The sequence below is a fragment of the Chiloscyllium plagiosum genome, unplaced genomic scaffold (assembly GCF_037043375.1).
Source record: "Chiloscyllium plagiosum isolate Xiang-an unplaced genomic scaffold, Cpla_swu_hap1 HiC_scaffold_29, whole genome shotgun sequence".
NCBI classification, from domain to species: domain Eukaryota; kingdom Metazoa; phylum Chordata; class Chondrichthyes; order Orectolobiformes; family Hemiscylliidae; genus Chiloscyllium; species Chiloscyllium plagiosum.
In genome coordinates, this window is record NW_028270167.1 from 34,582,991 (window position 1) to 34,610,486 (window position 27,496).

General features: G+C 43.4%; 1 long non-coding RNA gene across 3 annotated transcripts in view; it reads left to right on the plus strand.

Moving 5' to 3' along the window:
- The window catches only part of LOC122540732 (uncharacterized), a 104,918-nt gene that overhangs the window by 60,956 nt on the left and 16,466 nt on the right, over positions 1-27,496 (plus strand). The window contains exons 3-7 of one of the 3 annotated variants that reach the window (XR_006309393.2): positions 3,398-3,473; positions 5,246-5,259; positions 17,247-17,281; positions 19,266-19,310; positions 23,705-23,734. This is a non-coding gene — a long non-coding RNA (uncharacterized LOC122540732). Of the gene's footprint in view, positions 1-3,397; positions 3,474-5,245; positions 5,260-17,246; positions 17,282-19,265; positions 19,311-23,704; positions 23,735-24,023; positions 24,373-27,496 lie in introns of those variants that run through there. The other 2 variants (XR_006309394.2, XR_006309392.2) reach the window with 2 other exon arrangements.

Below are 27,496 nucleotides of genomic sequence, written 5' to 3' on the forward strand. Positions count from 1 at the left end.
ACAGCGCCAGAGACCCGGGTTCAATTCCCGCCTCAGGTGTCTCTCTGTGTGGAGTTTGCACATTCTCCCCGTGTCTGCATGGGTTTCCTCCCACAATCCAAAAATATGCAGGTTAGGTGAATTGGCCTGGCTAAATTGCCCGTAGTGTTAGGTGTAGGGGAATGGGTCTGGGTGGGTTGCGTTTCAGCGGGTCGGTGTGGACTTGTTGGGCTGAAGGGCCTGTTTCCACACTGTAAGTAATCTAATCCAATCTAATCATGCACACAGACGCGCACACAGACACCCACACACTCCCACACTCACACATGCACACCTTCACAGACTAAGACACTCTACACTCAGTACACATAGCTGAAAATGTGTTGCTGGAAAAGCACAGCAGGTCAGGCAGCATCCAAGGAGCAGGAGAATCGATGTTTCGGGCATGAGCCCTTCTTCAGGATTCCTGAAGAAGGGCTCATGCCCGAAACGTCGATTCTCCTGCTCCTTGGATGCTGCCTGACCTGCTGTGCTTTTCCAGCAACACATTTTCAGCTGATCTCCAGCATCTGCAGTCCTCACTATCTCCTCGAAGATTTTAACCTACTGCGAATCCTCTTGCAAGGATGCCTTCCTTGAAGAAGCTCTCTTCTGATCTCCAGCATCTGAAGTCCTCACTATCTTCACTCAGTACACATACACTTTCTCACACTTACAACCCCTAACCCAAACAGACAGACAGACAGACACAGACAGACAAAGACCCACATGCACACATATATTTTGTGGGGTGAATTTGTACTTGCAGGGTTTCATAGTACTTTGCTCAAAAACTGCAAGCATTCATGTAAAACTCCATTATCTCACTTTTTAGATAAGAATCAATCTAAACATCATGGCATAGACCGAGAACACGGGGGCGAACACCTTCAACATATTGTCTAGCTATCACCCATTGGTAACAGCTAACCTGAGAATGCAACTTTTAAAAAAAGGTTTTGTGATTTACACATGAAAGAAGTGAAACTTTCATGGTATTCAAACAGATGAAAGACTTAACAATCAATTTTTCAATGTATAATTTCAGTTACATCACACTGTAAATTTTTTGCTATAAATTCTGTGTGTTAGGATTGAGCCCTCCACTACCACCTGATGAAAGAGCGACACTCCGAAAGCTACTGTGCTTCTAATTGACAGGATATCACACACGCATATGAGAGATGTTCTCTCCAAAATGGGTTTTGGGGAGGGAATCTGTAATTGGATCAGACTGCTCTACACCCACATTGTCAGTGCAGTCTCAATGAATGGGTGGGAATCCGATAGCTTCCCAGTCAGATCCGGAGTCAGGCAGGGCTGCCCTCTCTCTCTGCTGCCTTATTTGTGTGCTGCATAGAGCCATTTGCTGAGTCCATCAGGAAGGATGCGAGCCTGAGAGGGGTGACTATTCCTGGCAGCAGGGGCCCGCAGGTTAAGGCCTCCCTGTACATGGATGACGTCGCCATTTTCTGCTCAGATCCACGGTCCGTGCACAGACTCATGTGCATATGTGACTAGTTAAAATGGGTCTCGGGAGCCAAGGTAAACAGAGGCAAGAGCGAGGCCATGCTCTTCGGGAACTGGGCCGACCAATCTTCGATCCCCTTCATGTCAGGACCAACCACCTGAAGGTGCTGGGTATTTGGTTCGGGGGGGGCTGCGGCGTGCATCAAGTCTTGGGAGGAGCTTATCAGCAAAGTGAGGCAAAAACTGGGCAGATGGAAGCTACGGTCGCTCTCCATCGTGGGGTAAAAAACCTGGACATCAAGTGTGAGGCACTGTCATTGCTGTTATAAGTGGCACAGGTCTCGCCTATTCCCAGAACCTGTGCCACTGCAGTCACCCGGGCCATCTTCCAATTTATATGGAGATCAAAGATGGACCGGGTCCGAAGGGACTCGCTGTACAAAGATCTCGGCAACGGGGGAGAAAACCCACCCAATGCCACCCTCACCCTGATGGCCACCTTTGTGTCTGGCTGCATCAAGCTGTGCATGGATCCCTGGTACGCCAAACACCAAGTGTCACTACGTACTGAGGTTCTACCTGTCCCTGGTGTTGCGAAGGATGGGCCTGGCCTCGCTGCCGCGGAACACTCCGAGTACTTGGACCGTTCCGTATCACCTGTCCTTCGTGGAGAAGTTTATGAAGAAAAACACCTTTGACCACAAGTCCATCAGGAAGTGGTCAGCACGTAGTGTCCTTGAGACCCTTCGGGAAAAGGAGAGGGCGGATCCTATCGAGCGGTTCCCTGAGCAGACTGTCAAAGTCATTTGGCAGAATGCCTCATCGCCAGAACTTTCCAACAAGCACCAAGACATGACTTGGCTGTTGGTGAGAAGGGCTCTGCCTGTGAGATCCTTTATGCACGCCCGGACTCTCAGCCGCACCGCACGCTGTCCTCGAAGCGGCTGTGGGGGGAAGAGACTGTCACACACCTCCTTCTGGAATGTGCCTAAGAAGAAGACGTCTGGAGAGGAATGCAGTGGTGTTTGTCGAGGTATGTCCCGAGCAGCGCCGTGACGCGGGTCTACTTGCTCTACGGCCTGTTCCCCGGGACGCACACCGAGACGAACATCAACTGTGCCTGGTGGATCATCAACTCGGTGAAGGACACTCTCTGGGCGGTCCAAAACCTGTTGATCTTCCAGCTGAAGGAGTTGACCCCCGACTGAGTGCTGCAGACTGGCACATTCCAAGGTCTAGGACTACGTGTTGAGGGACGCGCTGAAGCTTGGGGCAGCTGCCGCCAAGGCGCGGTGGGGAAAGACCACTGTTTAAGTTCTGCCTGCCTAAGAACAGGGGGCCCATGCAGTCATTTGGGCTCTGACGCCTCAGCTAAATATATGGATATGTGATTGATAAACGTACAGACCTGTGTATACAAATGATAAATTCTGATCTCTGTATGCAAATGTTTACGTATGTATGGCATGACCATCTGTTCAGACCATCAAAATATTTTATGAATAAAATATATTTTTGAAAAAAAAAGTGTGCTTCTAATTAAACCTGTTGGACTATAACCTGGTGTTGTGTGATTTTTACCTCTAGGATTGCACCCTTTTAATCTCCATAACATTTGCAACACTGACCTGAATTGCCTTATCCACTGCTGAAATCATTATATGTACTTTTTGCTACCTTGAAAATTGGCTGTTCCAATGACGTTCATGAATGTCTGCATGCGATGTGTCTTAAGAATGTAAAAGGCAGCATGCAGTGTAAATCTGTAGCAATGCAACGGCAAAGCACAGTATCTCAAACTGACTTCCTCAGAATTTTACTCCTTTTGTGTGTTCAGTTAAGACGCCTGTATTAGCCATGTAATTTCAAGGTGACGTTTGAGTTTCTGACTGATATGTATCTTTAACAGGGAAGAAGCGAAAGAGGATATTTTCTTAATGGATCAATCTGAGGAGCAACAGGAGGCCAAAGCCCTCCCAGTTGAGGTAATGATTATTCCAAATTAAGCCAATTACAACCACTTAGCCCTTAACGTTAATTATTATGTTAAGGGGAGGTGGTGCTACATGTTCATATTCACTGAACTTGCCATCCAAATGCATGGGGCCACTGGTTCAAATCCCAGCACGCCAGCTGGTGGAATTTTAAATTCAATTAATAAATCTAGAATGAAAACTAATTTCAACAATGGTAACCATCGGACTATCATTGGTATTGGGAAAAAAACTCACTTTGTTCACTAATATTCTTCAGGGATTCGGGGATATCAAATCTCCTGTTTCTTTCTTGGTCTGACCTACATATGACTCCAGACTCGCAACACTGAATCTGTCTCTTCACTGCCTTCTGAAATGACCCAGCAAAACCACTCGAATTGAATTTAATTGAATTAGCTTTATTGTCATATGTACTCCAGTGAATATAGTGAAATGTTTACAAGTCCCCGCTTATGGCACCGTCTCATATACAAGGTACCTACATACAGAGTCTTCAACACGGGCTACTAGGGAAAAAAAAGGGTAGAAAAATAAAGAAATAAAAAGTCCAGCATTTCAGATTGTAGGAATAAATTAAAAGGTAGAGAAATAGAAAGTTCAGAGCAATGCTCATTCCAATTCAGTCCCTGCTCGCACCTAACCTCCAGTCTGTGCCTGGTCTTGACCCCAGACCGTGCCAAATACTGAGTTCCCACCGCCATCTTGTGGGAGAATAAAGAAAAAAAAATCAAATCGTTATGAAATGTGAATATTAAATAGAATGGCATTGGCACAAATTGTTCTGCATAAAACAATCTTTTACAGTAAATAATGAATTGCGGTACACTTATTATACTCAGGCTTTGAGATAACATTCAATAAAATGTCACAAATGCATAAATAATAAACTAATCATAAATGGCATTAAAGGAGACAAAAGTGTGGGGTGGTGGAGGAAGCTGTAGTAAAAATGTGCTGCTTTTACAGGAAACAGTTTGAAAAATTTATGATCTGTTTGCCAATACTACACCCACTAGGAGGACCGCAGGTACTGGAGATCAGAGTCAAAACGTGTGCTGCTGGGAAATCACAGCCGGTCAGACCCCTACTCTAACCCCAACCACATTCCTGATGAAGAGCTCAAGCTTGAAACGTCGACTCTCTTGCTCCTCGGATGCTTCCTGACAAGCTATGCTTTTCCAGCACCACAATTTTTGACTCTGAATACTGACCCATTGTTGTGCTTTCAGTCACCTACAGGCATAAGCTGAGAAAATGGTTCAGATCTTATTTTTAATGTTGAGTTTCAGATCACAACTTCAACCCCCAAGACATTGTGTGATTCCCCTCCAACTCTCTGTACTGTCTCAGTTCATCTGCCTCTGAAAGGTCTATTCATGGCTAGAATTGGCTATTTCAATGAATCTGGGCTTACCTCATATTTTCCACCTACATAAACTAGTGCACATCATAACAATTTCTGCCTATGAGTCTTTGCAGCTGATCCCATTCACTCAACCCACCCATGCTGACTTTTGTTGGCTCTTAATCTGACACTGCCTCCAATCTGTAACCCACATCCTTTTCAAGCTTCTTCATTATGTCATCCCATTCCATCTCTCTAGTCTTTTACAGTCCTGGAAACACTGTAGATTTCTGGCCTCATATGTTGTTCGTTAAGATTGCAATGCCATGTATTTCTTGTAATTGTCTCTCCGAGGTATTCATGAATAAATGTTGCAGTTTGTAATTTCTCATTTTATACTTTCTTTTTTCCGCAGTCTAACTTTGACAGGTGAGAGACATGTGTACTGCTGTCAGTAACTACCTCTGGCACATTTGCTTGATCTGCTGTGGCCTCTGCTGAAACCAGCATAAATATCTCATGATTCCACCTTTGGCACACGTTGATTCATTAGTTAAATGTTTTATTAATCACTATATTTATCACTATAATGGTCTGACCTGTCTAGTCACTAATCAATGCTATACCATCTCCTGCTATTATGTCTCATTATAAATGGATGATCAAGTCTTCTAGTTTGGAAGCTTGCATGAGCGTTTTCTCATTTTCCTTTCCATATCCCACAAGCTGAGTCATATACAGTTGTTTTTGTAACTGCTGCATCATAAATATTAGAGCATGGATTTGTCATAAATGAATCAATTTTACTGGTTATGTTCTTTTTACATAAAACAGAGCACGGTGTAAAAAAGAGGAGGATGATCCTGTGGTGACCTGTTCAGTAAATTTGATTTTTATTTTCTGAAAATGTTCTTGAAAATGTTCTTCAAAATCTTCATTTAAGTTTCTTCTGCTCCCTCCAAGGTACAAACACCTTTTTCTTAGTGCAGTGCAGCAAAATTGAAATTCATTAACGTGTTTCTCACTCCACATCTTTCTTCTCAAACTTTTTTAAGATCGTTAAACCCAGGATTACCACCTTGATAAACTGGGATTGGGGTGGTTTATCATCTTTTTACTGATATTTAAATCATAGATGCAAATATGACTAAAAGTGAGTGGATTTATATGTCTGGATGGGAAAGTCATTAACACTATTGCTCTTTACTGGCCCTGATGAGGGTCTGTCTTGAATCACAATTTATGTAATAGTTTAATCATTTGAAAGTCAGCCATGACAATATGGGACTGGAGTCACCATTAGACCCAGGCTGTGTAAAATGGGTTTCCTAAAATCAGAAACATTTATCTATAAAGCAGCCTTAACACCTATCAAGTCAAGCTTAGAGTGGTGCTGGAAAAGCACAGTAGGTCAGGCAGCATCCAAGGAGCAAAAACCCTTCATTAAGAATTCCTGATGAAGGGCTTTTGCCTGAAACATCGATTTTCGTGGTTCTCGAATGCTACCTGACCTGCTGTGCTTTTTCAGCACTACTCTAATTTTGACTCTAATCTCCAGCATCTGCAATACCCACTTTTGCCGAGTTGATCTTAACATATACAAACAAACATATGAAGTAGGAACATGCTAGGCCATTCAGTCCCTTGAGCCTGCTTTGCCTCTGATTTGATTTAGAGGCAATGACTGATTTGATTCAGTCATGATTCATCCAGCCTCAAATCTACTTTTAAATCTCAACCTTATCAATGAAGAATATGACTGTTTGGAACTGAAGGGGACGGAAAATGATTTTTTTCATGCTGTTGACAAAGAACTAAGTATAACAGATGGTGAAGGAGACAAGGCACTACCTAATGGTGGTATTGGTGTGGTTGAGATGTAAAATAGGTGTGAATAAATTTGAGTAAGAGAAAGTAGGTCAGCTCTACTGATGGCAACATCAATAAGATTCAAATAAAATACGCGGGAAGAAAAGTGAAAGGTTTTCAATGGCCATGCCTTCGCTATTTCTGGGTAGGGAATTCCACAGACTCAAACTCAGTCTTCTTCATTTAAATCATATGTTTTTTCCCTATTACTCATATCAAAGTGGGCAGCTCACTTGAGAATCTGCAAAAAGCTATGAATAAGTTATTTTCCTCCTCACAACTTAGTCTTTTGCCTCTCTTTGTGTCGTTTGCAAATACACTGGCAAACCTTACATTCAGTTCCTTCAACAAAGTCATTGTTACAGATGGTAAATGTTGGTCCCTGTGGCACTCTACCTGTCACAGGTCACCAACCGAGCTCTTAATTTGTGTGCTTCATCTCTGCTGTGGCATATTGTCAAATGCCTTTTGGAAATTCAAGTTAACCACATCCTCAGATTCACCTTTATCAACATTGTTTGCTATTTCCTCGCAGAACATGATTTCCTTTTCAAAAAATCAAATTGACTCTGCATTAAGATTTCTAAGTCTGCTTTTGCCTCCTTAACTTTTAAATTACTTATTCACTCATGGGACATGAATGTCACTGGCTTGCTGGCATTCATTACCCATTCCCAGTTGGCCTTGAGGTGCGATAAGCTGTTTCTTGAACCTCTGCAGTCCATGTCATAGAGTCATGGAGATGTACAGCATGGAAACGGACTTTGTCCAACCCGTCCATATCAACCAGTTAGCCCAAACTAATTTAGTCCCATTTGCCAGCATTTGGCTCATATCCCCTCTAAACCCTTTCTATTCATATGCCCATCTAAATGCCTTTTAAATGTTGTAATTGTATCAACCACCACCTCTTCCTCTAGCAGCTCATTCCACACACTCACCTCCCTCCACATGAAAATGTTGCCCTTCAGGTCTCTTGCAAATTTTTCCCCACTCACCCTAAACCTATGCCTTCTAGTTCTGGACTCCCCCACCCCAGGGAAAAAAACCTTGTCTATTTACACGATCCATGCCTCCCATCATTTTCTAATCTCTATAAGGTCACTGCCTCTGACGCTCCAGGGAAAACAGCCCCAGCCTGTTAAGCCTCTCCCTGTAGCTTAATCCCTCCAGCTGTGAACTTTATAATTATACCTCCTATATTCACATCCAAATCATTCATATAAATGACAAACCAGCAGACCCAGCACCGATCCTTGTGACACACACCACTGGTCCGAGGCCTCCAGTCTGAAATGCAACCATCCACCATTACCCTCTGTCTTCTACCTTCAAGCCAGTTCTATATCCAAGTATCTAGTTCTCCCAGTATTCCGTGTGATCTAACTTGCTAATGAGTCTACCATGAGGAACCTTGTCAAACACCTGCCTGAAATCCATACAGATCATGTTCACTGCTCTTCCCTCACCAATCCTCTTTGTTACTTATAGAGTCATCGTCATAGAGATGTACAGCATGGAAACAGCCCCTTTGGTCCAATCCGTCCATGCTGACCAGATATCCCAACACAATCTAGTCCCACCTGCCAGCACCTGGCCCATATCCCTCCATACCCTTCCTATTCATATACCCATCCAAATGCCTCACAAAGGCAGTAGGGTCAGAGGTGGGGGTAAAAGAGGGGGAGGTGTGGCATTGCTTGTCAAAGATAGTATTACAGTGGTGGAAAGGACGATGGATGAGGACTTGCCATCTGAGGTAGTTTGGGCTGAGGTTAGGAATAGGAAAGGTGAGGTCACCCTGTTAGGAGTCTTTTACAGGCCTCCTAATAGTCCTAGAATCATTGAAGAAAGGATAGGAAAGTGATTCAGGAGATGAGTGACAGTAATAGGGTGGTTGTTATGGGGGACTTTAACTTTCCTGATATTGATTGGGAAAGCTATAGCTCAAGTTCGTTAGATGGGTCAGTGTTTGTTCAATGTGTGCAGGAGAGTTTCCTGGCACAATATGTAGACAGGCCAACAAGAGGTGAGGCCATACTGGATTTGGTTCTGGGTAACGAACCAGGCCAGGTGTTAGAATTAGAGGTAGGTGAGCACTTTGGGGATAGTGACCATAATTCGGTGATTTTTACTCTCGTGATGGAGAGGGATAAGTGTGTACTACAGGGCAAGAGTTATAGCTGGGGTTAGGGAAATTATGATGCGGTGAGGCATGACTTAGGATGTGTGGCTTGGAAAAGTAGACTCCAAGGCAAGAGTGTAAATGATATGTGGAGCTTGTTCAAGGAGCAACTATTGAGTGTCCTTGATAATTATGTACCTGTCAGGCAGGGAGGAAAGGGTCGTGCGAGGGAGCCGTGGTTTAATAAGGAATTGGAATCCCTTGTTAAATGGAAGAGGGCGGCCTATCTCAAGATGAGACGTGAAGGTTCAATTGGGGCGATTGAGAGTTATAGGGTAGCCAGGAAGGACCTGAAGAGAGAGCTAAGAGCAGCAAGGAGGGGACATGAAAGGTCCTTAGTCGGTAGGATTAGGGAAAACCCTAAGGCTTTCTATAGGTATGTTAGGAATAAAAGAATGACTAGGGTAGGAATAGGTCCAGTCAAGGATAGTAGTGGGAAGTTGCGTGTGGAGGCGGAAGAGATTGGGGAGACACTGAATGAATACTTTTCTTCAGTATTTACTCAGGAACAGGGCATTGTCGTCGATGCGAATACTGAGTCACAAATAAGTAGAATGGATGGCTTTGAGGTATGTAGAGAAGAGGTGTTGGAAATCCTGGAAAAGGTGAAAATAGATAAGTCCCCTGGGCCTGATGGCATTTATCCTAGGATTCTCTGGGAAGCAAGGGAGGAGATTGCAGAGCCATTGGCCTTGATTTTTATGTCCTCTTTGTCTACAGGAGTAGTGCCAGAAGACTGGAGGATAGCAAATGTGGTTCCCTTGTTCAAAAAGGGGAGTAGGGATAACACTAGTAACTATAGGCCGGTGAGTCTCACTTCTGTTGTGGGCAAAGTCTTAGAGAGAATTGTAAGGGATAGGATTTATGCACATCTGGATAGGAATAATGTGATCAAGGATAGTCAGCATGGTTTTGTGAAGGGCAGGTCGTGCCTCACAAACCTTATTGAATTCTTTGAAAAGGTGACGAAGGAGGTTGATGAGGGGAAAGCGGTAGATGTGGTATATATGGATTTTAGTAAGGTGTTTGATAAGGTTCCCCATGGTAGGCTACTGCAGAAAATACGGAGATATGGCATTGAGGGTGAGTTGGAGGTTTGGATTAGGAATTGGCTGGATGGAAGAAGACAGAGGGTAGTAGTTGATGGCAAAGTTTCTTCATGGAGTGCCGTCACTAGCGGTGTTCCGCAAGGATCTGTTTTGGGACCATTGCTGTTTGTCATTTTTATAAATGACCTGGAAGAGGGGTTAGAAGGTTGGGTGAGCAAGTTTGCGGATGATACGAAAGTCGGAGGAGTTGTTGACAGTGAGGAAGGATGTGGCAGGTTACAGCAGGATATAGAGAAGCTGCAGAGCTGGGCAGAAAGGTGGCAAATGGAATTCAATGTAGCTAAGTGTGAGGTGATTCACTTTGGGAAGAATAACAAAAAGATGGGGTACTGGGCTAATGGTCGGATACTTGGTAGTGTGGATGAGCAGAGGGATCTTGGTGTCCATGTACACAGATCTCTGAAAGTTGCCACCCAGGTAAATAGTGCGGTGAGGAAGGCATATGGCGTACTGGCTTTTATTGGTAGAGGAATTGAGTTCCGGAGTCCTGAGGTCATGATGCAGTTGTATAAGACTCTGGTGCGGCCGCATCTGGAATATTGTGTGCAGTTTTGGTCGCCATACTATAGGAAGGACGTGGAGGCACTGGAACGGGTGCAGAGGAGGTTTACCAGGATGTTGCCTGGTATGGAAGGAAGATCGTATGAGGAAAGACTGAGACACTTGGGGCTGTTTTCATTAGAGAAAAGAAGGTTTAGGGGTGACTTGATTGAGGTGTACAAGATGATTAGGGGGTTAGATAGGGTTGACAGTGTGAACCTTTTCCCGCATATGGAGTCGGGTATTACAAGGGGGCATAGCTTTAAATTAAGGGGGGGTAGATATAGGACTGAAGTTAGGGGTAGGTTCTTCACTCAGCGAGTCGTAAGTTCATGGAATGCCCTGCCAGTAGCAGTGGTGGACTCTCCCTCTTTATGGGCATTTAAGCGGGCATTGGATAGGTATATGGAGGATAGTGGGTTAGTATAGGTTAGGTGGGCTTGGATCGGCGCAACATCGAGGGCCGAAGGGCCTGTACTGCGCTGTATTCTTCTATGTTCTATGTTCTATGTTCTAAATGTTGAAATTGTACCAGCCTCCACCACTTCCTCTGGCAGCTCATTCCATACAAGTACCATCCTCTGCATGAAAAGGTTGCCCCTTAGGTCTCTTTTATATCTTTCCCCTCTCAGCCTAAACCTATGGCCTCTAGTTCTGGACTCCCCCACCCCAGGGAAAATACTTTGTCTACTTATCCTATTCATGTCCCTCATAATTTTGTAAATCTCTATAAGGTCACCCCTCGGCCTCCGACGCTCCAGGGAAAACAGCCCTAGCCTGTTCAGCCTCTCCCTGTAGCTCAAATCCTCCAACCCAGGCAACATCCTTGTAAATCTTTTCTGAACCCTCAAGTTTCACAACTTCTTTCCAATAGGAAGGTGACCAGAATTTCACACAATATTCCAACAGTGGCCTAACCAATGTCCTGTACAGCCACAATATGACCTTCTAACTCCTGTACTCAATACTCTGACCAATAAAGGAAAGCATACCAGACGCCTTCTTCACTATCCTATCTACCTGCGACTCCACTTTCAAGGAGCTATGAACCTGCTCTCCAAGATCTCTTTGTTCAGCAACACTCCCTAGGACCTTACCATTAAGTGTATAAGTCCTGCTTAGATTTGCTTTCCCAAAATGCAGCACCTCGCATTTATCTGAATTAAACTCCATCTGCCACTTCTCAGCCCATTGGCCCATCTGGTCCAGATCCTGTTGTAATCTGAGGTAACCCTCTTTGCTGTCCACTACACCTCCAATTTTGGTGTCATCTGCAAACTTATTAACTGTACCTCTTATGCTCGCATCCAAATTATTTATGTAAATGACAAAAATAGAGGACCCAGCACCAATCCTTGTCACAGGCCTCCAGTCTGAAAAACAACCCTCCACCACCACCCTCTGTCTTCTACCTTTGAGCAAGTTCTGTATCCAAATGGCTAGTTCTCCCTGTATTCTATGAGATCTAACCTTGTTAATCAGTCTCCCATGGGGAACCTTGTTGAATGCCTTACTGAAGTCCATATAGATCACATCTACTACTCTGCCCTCCATCAATCATCTTTGTTAATTCTTCAAAAAACTCAATCAAGTTTGTGAGACATGATTTCCCACGCACAAAGCCATGTTGACTATCCCTAATCAGTCCTTGCCTTTCCAAATACATGTACATCCTGTCCCTCAGGATTCCCTCCAACAACTTGCACACCACTGAGGTCAGGCTCACCAGTCTATAGTTCCCTAGCTTTTCTTTACCGCCCTTCTTAAACCTCCAGTCTTCCGGCACCTCACCTGTGACTATCAATGACACAAATATCTCAGCAAGAGGCCCAGCAATCACTTCTCTAGCTTCCCACAGAGTTCTCGGGTACACCTGATCAGGTCCTGGGGATTTATACACTTTTAACCATTTCAAGACATCCAGCACTTCCTCCTCTGTAATCTGGACATTTTGCAAGATGTCACCATCTATTTCCCTACAGTCTATATCTTCCATATCCTTTTCCACAGTAAATACTTCTTCAAAAGACTCAATGACCTTAGTGAGACATGATTTCTCAAGCACAAAGCCGTGTTGACTATCCCTGATCAGTCCTTGCCTTTCCAAATACATGTAAGTCCTGTCCTTCAGGATTTATTTCAATAACCTGCCCACCACCAATGTCAGCCTCACCAGTCCATAGTTCCCTGACTTTTCCTTACCACCTTTCTGAAACAGTGGCACCACGTTAGCCAACGTCCAGCGTCCTGGCACCTCACGTGTGACTATTAATACAGATGATACAGATATCTCAGCAAGGGACCCAGCAATCACTCCACTAGCTTCCTACAGAGTTCTGAGGTACACCTGATCAGGTCCTGGGGATTTATGCATCTTTATACATTTTAAGATGTCCAGCACCACCACATCTACAACATGGGCATTTTTCAAGATGTTGCTATTTATTTCCCCATGTTCTGTATCTTCCATTTCCTTCTCCACAGTAAACACTGATGCAAAATACTTATTTAGAATCTCCTCATCTCCTGCTGTTCCACACATAAGTGGCCTTGCTGATATTTAGGGGGTCCTATTCTTGACCTAAGTTCCCCTTCTGCCCTTAATGTATTTATAAGAGCCCTTTGGATTCTCCTTAACCCTATTTGCCAAAGCTAATTCATGTCCCCTTTTTTTGCCCTCCTGATTTCCCTCTTGAGAAAACTCCTACTGCTTTTATACTCTTCTAAGGATTCACTTAATCCCTTCAGTCTATACCTGACTTATGCTTCCTCCTTATTCTTGACCAAAGCCTCAATTTCTCTTGTCATCCAACATGCCCAACATCTACCAACCTTCCCCTTAACCCTAATAGGAACATACTGTCCCTGAACTCTAGTTATCACATTTTTGAAGATTTCCCATTTTCCAGCCATTCCTTTACCTGTGAACATCTGCCCCCAATCAGCTTCTGAAAGTTCTTGCCTAATACCATCAAAATTGGCCTTTCTTCAATTTTAGATCCGGTCTATCCTTCCCGATCGCTATTTTAAAATTAATAGAATTATGGTCACTGGGCCCAAAGTGCTCTCCACTGACACCTCAGTCACCTGCCATTCCTTATTTCTAAAGAGCAGGTCAAGTTGTGCACCTTCTCTAGTAGATACATCCATATACTGAATCAGAAAATGTTCTTGTACACACTTAACTACTACCTCTATATCTAAACCCTTAACACTACGGCAGTCCCAGTCTCTGTTTGGAAAGTTAAAATTTGTGGGCAGCGCGGTGGCACAGTGGTTAGCACTGCTGCCTCACAGCGCCAGAGAGCCGGGTTCAATTCCCGACTCAGGCGACTGACTGTGTGGAGTTTGCACATTCTCCCCGTGTCTGCGTGGGTTTCCTCCGGGTGCTCCGGTTTCCTCACACAGTCCAAAAGATGTGCAGGTCAGGTGAATTGGCCATGCTAAATTGCCCGTAGTGTTAGGTAAGGGGTAAATGTGGGGGTATGGGTGGGTTGCGCTTTGGCGGGTCGGTGTGGACTTGTTGGGCCGAAGGGCCTGTTTCCACACTGTAAGTAATCTAATCTAATCCTACCACAACACGTTATTATTCTTACAGATAAATCAATTTACAAATGTTGAAGGCTTGATCAGTTTACAGATGACACCAAAATTTGTGGTGTGGTCAATAGCAAAGAGAAAAGCCTTAGAGCAGAGCACAGTTTAAGTAGCCAGTATGTTGAGCAGAGCAGTGGCAAATGGAATTTAACCTGAAAAGTGAGAGTTGGTACATTTTGGAAGGACTAACAAGGCATGGGAGTAACTGTTGAATGGTAAGACTGTAAGAAGTACAGAAAATCAGAGGGTCCATGTTGAGCATGTCCATAAATCATTGAAGGCGGTGGGACAGGGAGACAAAGGGAATACGTGCCTTTATTAGTTGAGACATTGAATACAAGAGCAGCGAGATTACGAGGGAGCTGTTTACAAAGTTATGAAACTGGAGTTTGCTGTGCAGTTGTGGTCACCATTCCATAAGGATGTGATTGCTGTAGAGAAGGGGCAAAGGAAATTGACCAGGATGCTGCCTGGGTTGGAGTGATTAGATGATGAAGAGAGACTAATTGTTTGTGTTAGAGCAGAGAGGGCTGAAGGAGAATCTGATTGAGGTGTACAAAGTTCTGAGGGGTACAGACAGGGAGAAACATTTCCCCCCTTAGGAGTCAGGACCATAACTTCTGAACAGATAGGGGAAGCCCTAATGAGTTTTTTGCTTCGGTTTTCACCAAGGAAAGGGAACTTGTTGTAAGTGAAAACTTAGAGGAGCTGGGATACAGTCTTGATCAGATCAAGATTGATGAAGTTGATGTGCTAGAAATTTTGGAAAACATTAAGATTGATAAGTCCCCAGGGCCAGAGCAAATTTATCCTAGGCTGCTCTGCGAAGCAGGAAAGAAGGTTGCTAAGTCGCTGGCGAGGATATTTGCCTCCTCACTCTCCACAGGAGGATTGGAAGAAGGTGAATGTTGCTCCTCTTTTCAAGAAGGGGGATAGGGTAATCCCTGGCAATTACAGACCAGTCAATCTTATGTCTGTGGTCAGCAAAGTTTTGGAAAGAATTCTGAGGGATAGGATTTATGACTATTTGGCAAAACATAGTGTGATTAAAGGCAGTCAGCATAGCTTTGTGAGGGGCAGGTTATGCCTTAAAAATCTTATTGAGTTCTTTAGAGGAGGTGTCAAGACAGGTCGACGACATTCCAGAAGTGTATATGGACTTCAGCTAGGCAATTGATAGGGTTCCCATAGAAGGCTCATTCATAAAGTCAGGAAATATGGGATACAGGGAGATTTGGCTATCTGGATTCAGAATTGACTGGCTGACATAAGGCAGAGAGTGGTTGTAGATGGAAAGTAATCTGCCTGGAGGTCAGTGTTGAGTGGGGTCCCGTATGGCTTTGTTCTTGGGCCTCTGCTCTTTGCATTTTTTATAAATGACTTGGATGAGGAGGTTGAGGGGTGGATCAGTAAATTTGCAGATGACACAAAGGTTGGAGATGTCATTGATAGTATAGAGGGCTACTGTAGGCGGCAGCGTGACACAGACAGGATGAAGAGCTGGGGTGAGAAATGGCAGATAGTGTTCAACCTGGATAAATGCAAAGTGATGCATTTTGGAAGGTCAAACTCGAATGCTGAATATAAGATTAAAGACAGGATTCTTGGCAGTGTGGAGGAACAGAGGGATCTGGGTATGCAAGTACATAGATCCCTCATAGTTGCCTCCCAAGTGGATAGGGTTGTGAAGAAAGCATATGGTGTTTTGGTTTTCATTAACAGGGGGATTGAGTTTAAGAGCCGCGAGGTTTTGCTGCAGCTCTACAAGTCCTTGGTGAGACCACACTTGGGATATTCTGGTCGCCCTACTATAAAAACGACACAGAGGCTTTGGAGAGGGTGCAAAGAAGGTTTACCAGGATGTTGCCTGGACTGGAGAGCTTGCCTTATGAAGAGAGATTGAGTAAGCTTGGACTTTTTTCTCTGCGGAGAAGGAGGAAGAGATCTGATTGAGATGTACAGCATAATGGGAGGAATAGATAGAGTCAATAGCCAGAGACTTTCCCCAGGGCAGGATTGACTGGTACGAGGAGTCATAGTTTAAAGATATTAGGAGGAAGGTATAAAGGAGACGTCAGAGGTAGGTTCTTTACACAGAGAGTTGTGAATGCATGGAATGCGTTACCAGCTGTGATGGTGGAAGCAGAGTCATTAGGGACATTTAAGTGACTGCTGGACATGCACATGGATAGCAGTGAGCTGAGGGGAGCATAGGTTAAATTACAATATTTTACATTAGGATTAAATCTCGGCACAACATCATGGGCCAAAGTGCCAGTTCTGTGCTGTACTTTTCTATGTTCTATATTCTAGAAGGGTGGGGTTGGGCCATGTCCAGTTTTAGAGTAAAGGACAGGGGATTTGAGGAAACAAACTTTCACTCCGAAGGTTGTGGGTATGTGTAACTCATTGTCTGCATGAATGGTAGGGGCAGGAACCCTCAAGACATTGAGATGATGATTTGGAATGCCATAGTGTACAAGGCTCTGGGCTAAGCACTGCAAAATGGAATTCAAAGATAGCTGCTTGATGACATAATGGACTCTTCCGTGCTGTAAAACTCTGATTCTAGGTTCCCCTCCAAGCCACACACCAACCTGGCTTGGAAATGTATCAACATTCCTTCATTGTGTCACAGGTTCAAAATCCCACCATCCCTTCCTTCCTAACACCACTCCAAGGACTGGAGCAGGTCAAGAAACTACCATCCTTCTCAAGGGCAGTTAGAAATGGGCAATAAATGCTCATTACCCAGTGCTGCACACATCCCATAAACAACAAAAACATTTTGAATGGAAATGAAAGTTAGGAGAAATATAAAGCCTTATAATACAAAATCTACTCCACCAGACCTTCTCTCCTAATCTTTTTCAAATGTAGCTGGTCACCAGCACAGAGTCCCATTCACTGGGCTTTGCAGTGGGACTGTCATCTAAAATGTGTCTCGTGCTGGCCCCATATGGGCTGAACTCAGCTGCAATGTCCCAGGTCCAATAGCCTAGAGACACTCTGACTGCTTTTAAAACATGCAGCTGAGGAGATCGTGTAAGCCTATTGCGATGTTGTTTGTCATAATTTCTCATTTGTAAGTTCATATTTTACACTTTATTCCTCAGGAAACTACTTCTGATGAAGAGGATGTTCAGTCAAGGTATACCAATTGAATGATGATTATATTTAACAAAATATTCTTATCTTTGAATTAGAACTAATTTTCAGTAGAACTGTGTTGCTCAAATGGAAATTAAGGTATGAATCTGATGTTCCGAGTCTCATTATTTATACTTCCTCCCCCCCCCCCCTTACACCACTTGCAATGCAGTGTACACACAGGTTTATTGTGAACAATCTCCAATCCCGTGATTTATCGCCTTTCATATACACCATGGCTCTTCTTGATGAAACAGATGCCATTAGTCTTGGAGGCTGGACATTGTTAAACACTCCCCCACTTCTTGGCTACACTCCCAATGCAGGCCAATGAAGCTTGCCAGTGGCACATTGATGTTCTGGACCTGGGAAGAGGTGGGACATCTTTATGGTGGTGGGAACTCCTACTATTCCTGAACTTTTCCCAAATGTTAAAATGAAGACATCACTTGACCAGAAGCCAGTGTAGTCAGCAAGCACAGGGGTAGCAGATTTTTGAATGACCTTCACTATATGAGGAGTAGAATGTGGGAGAGCAGACTAGAACAGTCAAAACTACATAATGTCTGAAGCCAGCCTAGTTAGAATGACTGACAAATCCCATGCCGTCTCCCATGTTATACTGTGCACAGGCAGTTGTGGAGCCTTTTAAAAGCTGGGCTTTTCACTTATTGAGAGCTAATATGCAGCAAAGATACGGAAAACAAAAGATGCTGGAGATCACAGCGGGTCAGGCAGCATTCATGGAGAGAGAGCAAGTTAACATTTCCAGTCTAGATGATTCTTCAGAACAAGGATACTTGTCTGTCACTGAACCCCTTTCGTACTCTCATATCTAACCTGGGAATAAGTGAATAAAATGCTACTGGAAGCAACACAACTCTGGAAAGCGAACAAAGTAGGAGTGGGATGTTGTAGATTTCCTTTTTTATTATAAAGATGTCAAGTGAGGGAAAGATGGTTTTGTGATGCAAGTGTCAACAAGGATGGTTGGAAGGCAAGTCAACTCCTGATTCAACAGAGCAGCTCCTAGTCATACCTAAGTTATCCCTTACAACAGATCCATGACTGACTCCCAGTTTCTTTGATTTATATTTTGTGGCATATCTCTTTTGTTTTAAATAAAAAGTCTCTCCATTATCTTTCAAGAATCGTATTGAGCAAGTAGCTGGCCAGCAGAACCCTTCAGTGCTGTTTCAGTATTAGACTTGTGCCACTTGCATTTATTTTAATTGTGGGGCTGCAAGTGCCTACCAGCAAATATTTGGTGGGTCTTGTAATTTGCCAAGTGTGTAACTTCATCTAGCTTTGAGTGAGGTGGTCTTCACTATTTACATTGTTAGCATTAACCATGATGAGCAATGTTTCTTCTTGCACAAAGCCAACCATTCCTCCATTTTGCCCTTTTAAGAGGATGTAGGAGCAAATAGTTCAAACTGATACCGCTCTTCACTTTGGCCCAACCCATTGGGTGGAAAGCCCTTGCTAATGATGTTATCGTCAACATGACATAGTATAAAAGGAATAGAGAGCTCTTGTCTACCTTGGTTAACAGTAAACAATGTTTGCTCTGAGTGATCATCAGATGTAACTTGAATAAGTTGTCAGATTTTACAATTAGTCTCAAAGCCGTTCATTAGGGTGGAGGAATGTATAGGGTGGACTTTTCCAGATTTCCAGTACTCTTTTGTGTTTTCTCATGTCACACCGAAGTGGTCTGGGTTTAAAAATATGTTCCTTCGTCCTGCCACCAAACCTCAACACTACCACCTAAGTGTCCAACAATGGCTGAGAATTGATTATTTTACCATATTCCTAAGTCCATTTAGGCTTGAGACATTGGCAGAAGCAGAACTCCCTTGTAATAAAGAATCCCTGGTAATAAAGAAAGTAGTTTGCGAGTAATCATGTTTAAGCAATAACAAGTGCAATCATTTTTCATATACTGTTCATGCTGTCAATGCCCTGTTCAATAATAATTGCAGGAACAAGATAAATGAATTCATAATGGCTCTAAAGCTTTGCATTCGGTGAGTATAACATTTACATCTGTTTCTAATAACAGCATGGGCAGTTACACTACACACATAGTGAGACAGTTGTAAAATAAACAGACTCAAACCCATTAGACTGAGGCAGTGACACATAATGCGCTGTGTTCAGAAGATGGACATGGGCGGGTGCCAGCAGAAAATTAGCGTTCAGAATTCTTTTAACTGTAACAGATTAAACTGAAATAACTGATAATCCGGGGATATAGGAACACATTTATTGACCTGATTTTGGGATTAGTAGTGAATTAAACACCTTTTGGGTAGAATATGATTTCTAATCCCAATCAAGTGGGATTAGTCTGCAGGGGATTAGGGAGATCTGACTTGGATGATCCTGCCTTTCAGTCACAACACACAGCCTCCCCCTAATTAAATTAACCATCACACTCCGATATGATGCTGCTTTTGGAAAACGGAAATGAGTGCATTAGCACAGCAAAGTCATACAGACTGAATTTACATAGCACCTTTCACTAATTCTGCACACCATAAAGTTTGCGAGGTAGTACTGGCGTGCCTTCACTGGAAAGCCATGAATTCATGGTTTGCTGTAGAGATTTGAGAACCTAATCCCTGCTGACATCTTGGTGCAGCATTGGTCATGTGCTGAATTTTTGCTAAAATGTTAAACTAATTTCTCATTTTTTTTCACTCAGGTGGGTTTAAAAGACTCCTTGGTAATACTTGGTTGGCTCAGTGGTTAGCATTGCTGCCTCACAGCACCAGAGCCACTGGTTCAATTCCCGCCTCAGGCAACTGTCTGTGTTGAGTTTGCACATTCTCCCCGTGTCTGCGTGGGTTTCCTCCGGGTACTCCGGTTTCCTCCCACAGTCCGAAGATGTGCAGGTCAGGTGAATTGGCCATGCTAAATTGCCCGTAGTGTTAGATGAAGGGGTAAATGTAGTTTGCTGTTCGGAGGGTCGGTGTGAACTTGTTGGGCCGAAGGGCCTGTTTCCACACTGTAAGTAATCTAGTCATTTAATCTAACCTATTCTTGGGGGAACAGGGGAAGGTAGTTGGATCAGTTTCTACTTGGCAATATTAACCAACATCACTAAAACCAACTTTAATCAATGTCTCATTAATATTTGTGGGATGTTTCTCTGTATCAGTAGGATGCTAAGCATACATTACTGCATTAACTGATTATCTGGGGTGTGCTTTGGGACATTCTGAGAATGAAAAGGAATGCTACGTAAATCCAATACATTTTTCTGAAAAGTAATCGCAAGTAACCATTTGATGATGAGAGTTGTCCATCTTGACAAGATCACTGTTGACTCATGGGCCACTGTGGGGCAAAAACAGTGGGGGAAAAAAATTGCATTTAGTTTCAGAACATACATTCAGGTAGTCAGATAGTAATCTAAATGATCCGAAAACTGCCGATATATTCTCATTGATAAATGTTTTAAAACCACATTGAGATTAGAAATCCTACTCTGATGTAGGTGATGCTTAGCCATTGGTGAAGGCAACTTGACCCTGAAGATTGTTTGTCCTTGTGAGAGAGTCTGAAACCAGGGGACACAGTGTAAAATTTAACATACAAGTGGGGATTTCTTTCTGTCAGAATCCTGGCTCAGGCAGGGTTGTTGAACATTTTATAAAGCAAATGTTATGTAAACGTTTGATGAACAAAGCAGCCATCACCTCTGTAATGATTTCCTAGGGCTGAGATGGCTAATCTCTAAGACCCGCAACAGTCATTCTGTGTGCTAGGTATGACTGTGAACAGCAGGAGGGATTTCCCCCCTCCCCTCCACCGTTTACTGTTGACTCCAGAAATGACTAACAAAGCAGTGCAACAGTATCAAAGATAGCCAGGATAGTGAGTAGGTTTTTATTTCATTTATGGGACGTGGGCATCACTGGCCAGATCAGCATTTCTTGCACATCCCTACTCACCTTGAAAAGATGGTAGTGAGCTTTCTTGAACAACTGCAATCCTTGGGCTTTAGAGACACTCATATTGCTGTTCGGAAGGGATTTCCAGAATTTTGACCCAATGACAGTAGAAGGACACCGTTAAATGTATGTGTGCCTTAATGGGGAACTAACAGATGGCGGTGTTTCCATACATATGCTGCCTTTGTCTTTATATATGGTAGAGTTTCTGGAGGAGCCTGGGTGAGTAGGTACACAGCAATGCCACAGGTGCAGCAGTGGGGAAGGAATGTTGAAGATGATGAATGGAATAACAATCAAGTGAGTTGCTTTGTCCCAGGTAGTGTCAAGCTTTCTGAGTGATGTTGGTGCTGCATTCACCCAAGAGTGTTCAGTCACACTTCGCTTCTGCACCTTGTCAATAGTGAATGGGCATTGGTAGAAAAGATTTACTAAAGTGTTGCAAGGGTTGGAAGATTTGAGCTATAGGGAGAGGTTGACCAGCCTGGGGCTGTTTTCCCTGGAGAGTCGGTGGCTGAGGGGTGACCTTATAGAGGTTTATAAAATCATGAGGGGCATGGATAGGGTAAGACCGACAAGGTCTTTCCCTGGGGTGGGAGAGTCAAGAACTAGAGGGCATGGTTTAGGGTGAGAGGGGAAACATATAAAGAGACCTATAGGGCAACCTTTTCACACAGAGGTGGTACGTGTATGGAATGGGCTGCCAGAAGAAGTGGTGGAGGCTGGTACAATTACAACATTTAAAAGGCATCTGGATGGGTATATGAACAGGAAGGGTTTGGAGAGATATGGGCTGGGTGCTGGCAGGTGGGACTAAATTGTGTTGGGATATCTGGTCAGCATGGATGAGTTGTTCCGAAAGGTCTGTTTCCATGCTGAACAGTTCTATGACACTAAGAAGGAATTCTAAGCCTCCGACCTGCTGTTGTGGCCACAGTATTTACATGGCTAGTGTAGTTCAGTTTCTGAAATTCCCCAGATGTTGATAGCAAGGGATTCAGTGATGGAAAAGCTTTTGATGTCAAATGGAGATGCTTTGATTCTCGTTTGTTGGGAGATGGGTTATTAAGTCTGGATATTGTCGAGTTTTTCCTGCATTTGGTCATGAACTGCTTTAGAAGCTGAGGAATTGTGAATGGTGCTGAACAATGTGTCATCATCAGTGAAGGATTTCTGACCTTATAGTGGAGGGAAGATCATTGAAGCAGCTGAAGATGTTTGGGCCTAGGACTTTACTTTGATGAGCTCCTGCAGATATGTCCTGGAGCTGAGATGGTTAACCTCCAACAAACACAACATCTTTCCATGTATCTGGTGTGACTTCAAACAATGGAGACTTTTATCCTTGATTTCTATTGACACCTGTTGGCTAGGGCTCCTTGATCTCATATTTGGTTAGATGCTGCTTTTCTGTCGAAGCTAGTCTCTCTCACCTTAGCTCTGCAGTTCAACTATTTTTGTTAATGTTTGGATGAATGATATCAGCATCTGTTGGCCTGACATAACCCAAACTGAGCATTGGTGACCAGGTTACTGCTGAGCAAATGCCACTTGATAACACTGTTGATGATCCCTTCTATACATGATTGAGAGTAGACTGGTAGTATGGAGGTTGGCCAAGTTGGATTTGTCCTGCTTTCTGAGGGCAAGACATACCTGGGTGGTTTTGCACACTGCTGAATAGAATGCAGAAATGTAGAAGATGTGCTACCATTGCAAGAGACTATCATCAATCAGTGTGGAATAGCATAGAGCAGCAAGAAAGGTGAATATTGTTCTTGTTTTGAAGTTCCTGGGCAGAGATGGGGGTGGGGGCTCTTCAAGAAATTTCGTTGAAATTTACTTCACCAGCTAAGTATGACAATCTCTTCTTTGGGAGACCGATGGGATCCTCAATGAATGGAGTGTATATGGGGTTTGGTTTGAGAGATCCACTGGTGCAAGAGGTCTTTTGTCAATCTGTACATATATTGAGATAACTTGGATCTGATGTGTACATCAGATAAGTAACCTTGTGATCATAGATCAACCAGTTAATCGTGAAGAGAGACAAAGGATAGAAATGAAGTCGAATTTGTTCACAATCTGTACTTTCCAAACAGTATTATGGATGTCCCTCCACCCAAGGACTGCAGCAGTTCAAGAAAGCAGCTCTCCTCTACCTTCTCCAGGTAATAAAGAATGGGCAATAAACACTCGCTCAGCATTGACGCTCACATTCCATGAACAAATTTTAAAAAGAATCTATGGAGTTAAAATGACAACCATGCATCTTCCAAATCTTACCACAGCTGTTTAGGTCTACCCCGATATAAAAGAGCACAAGAGCATGCCAGAAAATAATCATTAGCTGACAGCAAACTCTCATATATACACAAATTTACTCATATTTGTACACTTGCATTAAATTCTGTACTTAGTTTCAAACAATTTATCAAAATTACTTTCTTTTTGTTTCTTAGACTGTTGGAGGAACGTAATCGAAAAGTCTGGTACGTTGATAAAGACATTAGATACCATATACAGAGGAAACTTGATTATCCGTCGTTCAATTGTCCAAATTTCGGATTATCCGAACAAGGTCACAAGGTCCTGACGCTTGGCTAACTATGTGATCTGGCGTTCAGTTACCCGGCATTCGATTAAGCGAGTGAAATATTCCCGACCCATTGCCTTCGGGTAATCGAGGTTCCTCTGTAGCTCCTCCTCATGAAGGCAATGCACCTACACAGCAAAGAGCTGTTCTCAATGCTGACATCTGATCATATTCTTTGTTCCTAGGTGTGAACCACAGTATTGAGTGGAAGTAGAAAATTAGTCAAAGTTACAGAAGAACCAACATGAGTGTCATGACTCCATTAGGAATGTGCATTGATATTGAATCCCACTGCTTTTTCTGTTGCCACAAATGTGAACATTTACCAAAAGAAGGCACAATTTATTGATCTGTCTGATTGCAGGTTAAAAGGAAAGTTTTGTTCATTGCCAAAAAAACTGTAGCCAAATTGTTTTTTTCTACCAATGGTTAAAAGAAATGAAAATATTTGATTATACAACTTAAATTTGTCCCTTTTAAACCATCTAGAGAGAGTAACTTTATGGAGGGGGGGGGGGGGGGAGGAATCTTATAGACTGTTAGTATTCAAAATTTATATCCATAAAGGTATTGGTGAAAGAGAAACAGAAGTTTCTGGAAAAGTTCAGCAGGTCAAGCAGCATCTGTGAAGAGAAATTAGAGCTAGCGTTTCTGAGGAAGGGTGACTGGACCTGACCCATTCACTGATTTTTCTTCACAGATGCTGCATGACTTGCTTCGCATTTCCAACAACATCTGTGCAAGTTTAAAGGGAGGTGTGTCAGGCAAGTGTCTTATGCAGAAGGTGGTAGGTGTCTGGAATGTAGTCTCCTGGGAGCTGGTTAAAGCAGAAATAATCTCAATGTTTAAAAATGCACTTGGACAAATACATAAACAGGAATGGGTTGGCAGGGATATGGAACATGTACAGGCAGATGGAATTAGTTTGGAAAAGCATCATGATCCGCACAGACATGATGGGCCGATCATTCTGGTGCTGTACTGTTCTGTTTTCCAGTGGGTAGAACGCTTTTTTTGAAATAGTAACAAAGAGGATTGATGAGGGCAAAGCAGTGGACGTGATCGACGTGGACTTCAGTCAGGCATTCGGCAAGGTTTCTCATTGGACACTGGTTAGCAAGGTTAGATCTCATGGAATACAGGGAAAGCCAGCCATTTGAATACAGAATGAGCTCAAAGGTAGAAGAGAGGGGGTGGTGGTGGAGAGTTGCTTCTCTTAATAACCTTAGTCAAGGATTTTGTAGTAAATGAGATTCACCTTGCCGTCCTTCCAATGACTACATCTGTTGTGTGAGAAACTGGTTGCAGCATGTACAGCTGAAGGTATCAGACCCCAGTTTACATTTGGCAAATGGTCCATCACTTAACATGATTGGAATCTTTGGCATTTTTGAAAGGATTTGGCTGCTTCATGTTGATGGAGGAGACTATGTTCAGTAATGCCGTCAACTTCATTTTGAGGACTGTGCCCCTTAAGATTGGAGATAATTGACAAAGAGTTGTGCATTTTATAAAACTGAAAGAACAATGGATGCTGTAAATCAGAGACAAAAATAGAAATTGCCAGAAAAGCTCAGCCGGTCTGGCAGCACTGTAGTAAAGAAATCAGAATTAACGTTTTGTGTCGAGTGACCCTTTTGTATATTTTATATTATATAATTATTAAATGTTTAAGTACAGGTAGAAAAATTCTCAGCTATAAAATACTAAGCTGAGTTCAGTAACACATTTAACCCACTCTCCCACATGCCCTCTGTAAAGAAGATGATGTTTGATTTTGTAATTTTGGTTTTCAGTTATTGGCAAGTGGGCAGACTCCACAGTTGCTTTGATTCATAGTTCAAAAGTTCTGTGTCAGGAAACCTTCATGTTTCTTACCAATATTAATACATTAGGTTAAGATTACCTCAGCTGTGGTTGGTATCGGCTCAAGCTAATGTCAGTTGGAGGAATGGGCTTGGGGGAATCTCCCAGGAGCATTGATCAATAATGAGATTGAACTATACTGACACAGCAACATTCTCTGGTGGTTTTGTAACCTTTTGATGCCACTGTTTCATTCGAGAGGAGCTAAAATTGATAGCAATTAGATTTATTTAGCAAAGCACAAAATGTAATTGTCCTCTGCAGGATAAAGTCAAGCCAGAGATTAGGATTGTAACAATATTCTGGGGAGAGTTAATGAGAAATAACCAGAGATGAGCAACTGTTTTAGCATCTTGTAAATGGTATAAATTAGATTAGCTACAGTATGGAAACAGGGCATTTTGCCCAATAAGTCCACACCGCCCCTCCAAAGAATAATCCACCCAGACCTATTCCCCTACCCTATATTTACCCCTGACTAATGCACCTAACACTGGGCAACTTAGCATAGCCAATTCACCTAACCTGCACATCTTTGGGTTGTGAGAGGAAACCAGAGCACCCGGAGGAAACCCACGCAGACATGGAGAATGTGAAAACTCCACATAGACATTTGTCCAAGACGGGAATCAAACCCAGATTCCTGGCACTGTGAGGCAGCAGTGCTAACCACTGAACCACCATGCTGCCCATTGCTGGCAGTGTGCATTAGTGGTAAAGGGAGTTAACATCAGAACAACAGACTCTGAGCAAAATAAATGAAATAATTTCACAGCTTGAGGTTAATGATCTTACAGCAATTATGGAAACATCGTTACAAGGAGTTCAAAGTTGTGAACTGAAAATTCAAGGTAAAATAATTTCAGAGGCCGGCCTTCTGTCATCCTGTAATTACACATGGAGAGGCCGTGACACTGATCCAGCTTCCTCAGAGCCAATTCAGGAGGCAGAGGAGGTTATTGACAGGACTTAGAGAGGTAGTCACTCCCCAGATAAAAGAAAAAGACAGATGGGTGACAGGGGACAGAAAGGGAACCGGCAGGCAGTGCAGGGATCCCCTGTGGCCATTCCCCTCAACAATAAGTAAACCGTTTTGGATACCGTTGGGGGGGAATGACTTACCAGGGGAAAGCAATGGGACCCCTGCTGCTCAGAAGGGAAGGGGGAAAAGGAGCAGAGCAGTAGGCACTGGGGACTCAATAGTTAGTGGGACAGATAGGAGGTTCTGTGGAGACGAGAGACACTCACGGTTGGTGTGTTGCCTCCCAGGTGCCAGGGTCCGTGATGTCTCTGATTGTGTTTTTGGGATCCTTTGGGGGGAGGGAGAGCAGCCCCAAGTCATGGTCCACATTGGCACCAACGACATAGGTCGGAAGAGAGATAGGGACTTGAGGCAGAAATTCAGGGAGCTAGGATGGAAGCTTAGAGCTAGGACAAACAGAGTTGTTTTCTCTGGTTTGCTGCCTGTACCACATGCTAGTGAGGTGAGGAATAGGAAGAGAAAGGAGTTGAACATGTGGCTACAGGGAAGGTGCAGGAGGGAGGGTTTCGGGTTTTTGGATAATTGGGGCTCTTTCTGGGTAGGTGGGACCTCTACAAGCAGGATGATCTTCATCTAAACCAGAGGGGTGCCAACATCCTGGGGGGGAAATTCGCTAAAGCTATTAAGGTGGATTTAAACTAATACAGCAGGGGAATGGGAACCAAAATAGTAGGACAGGTACAAAAGAGGATGAGAGTAGGGAGTTCCAAAATCAAGTATCTGACACTGGCAAGCGAGAACCTGGTTTGA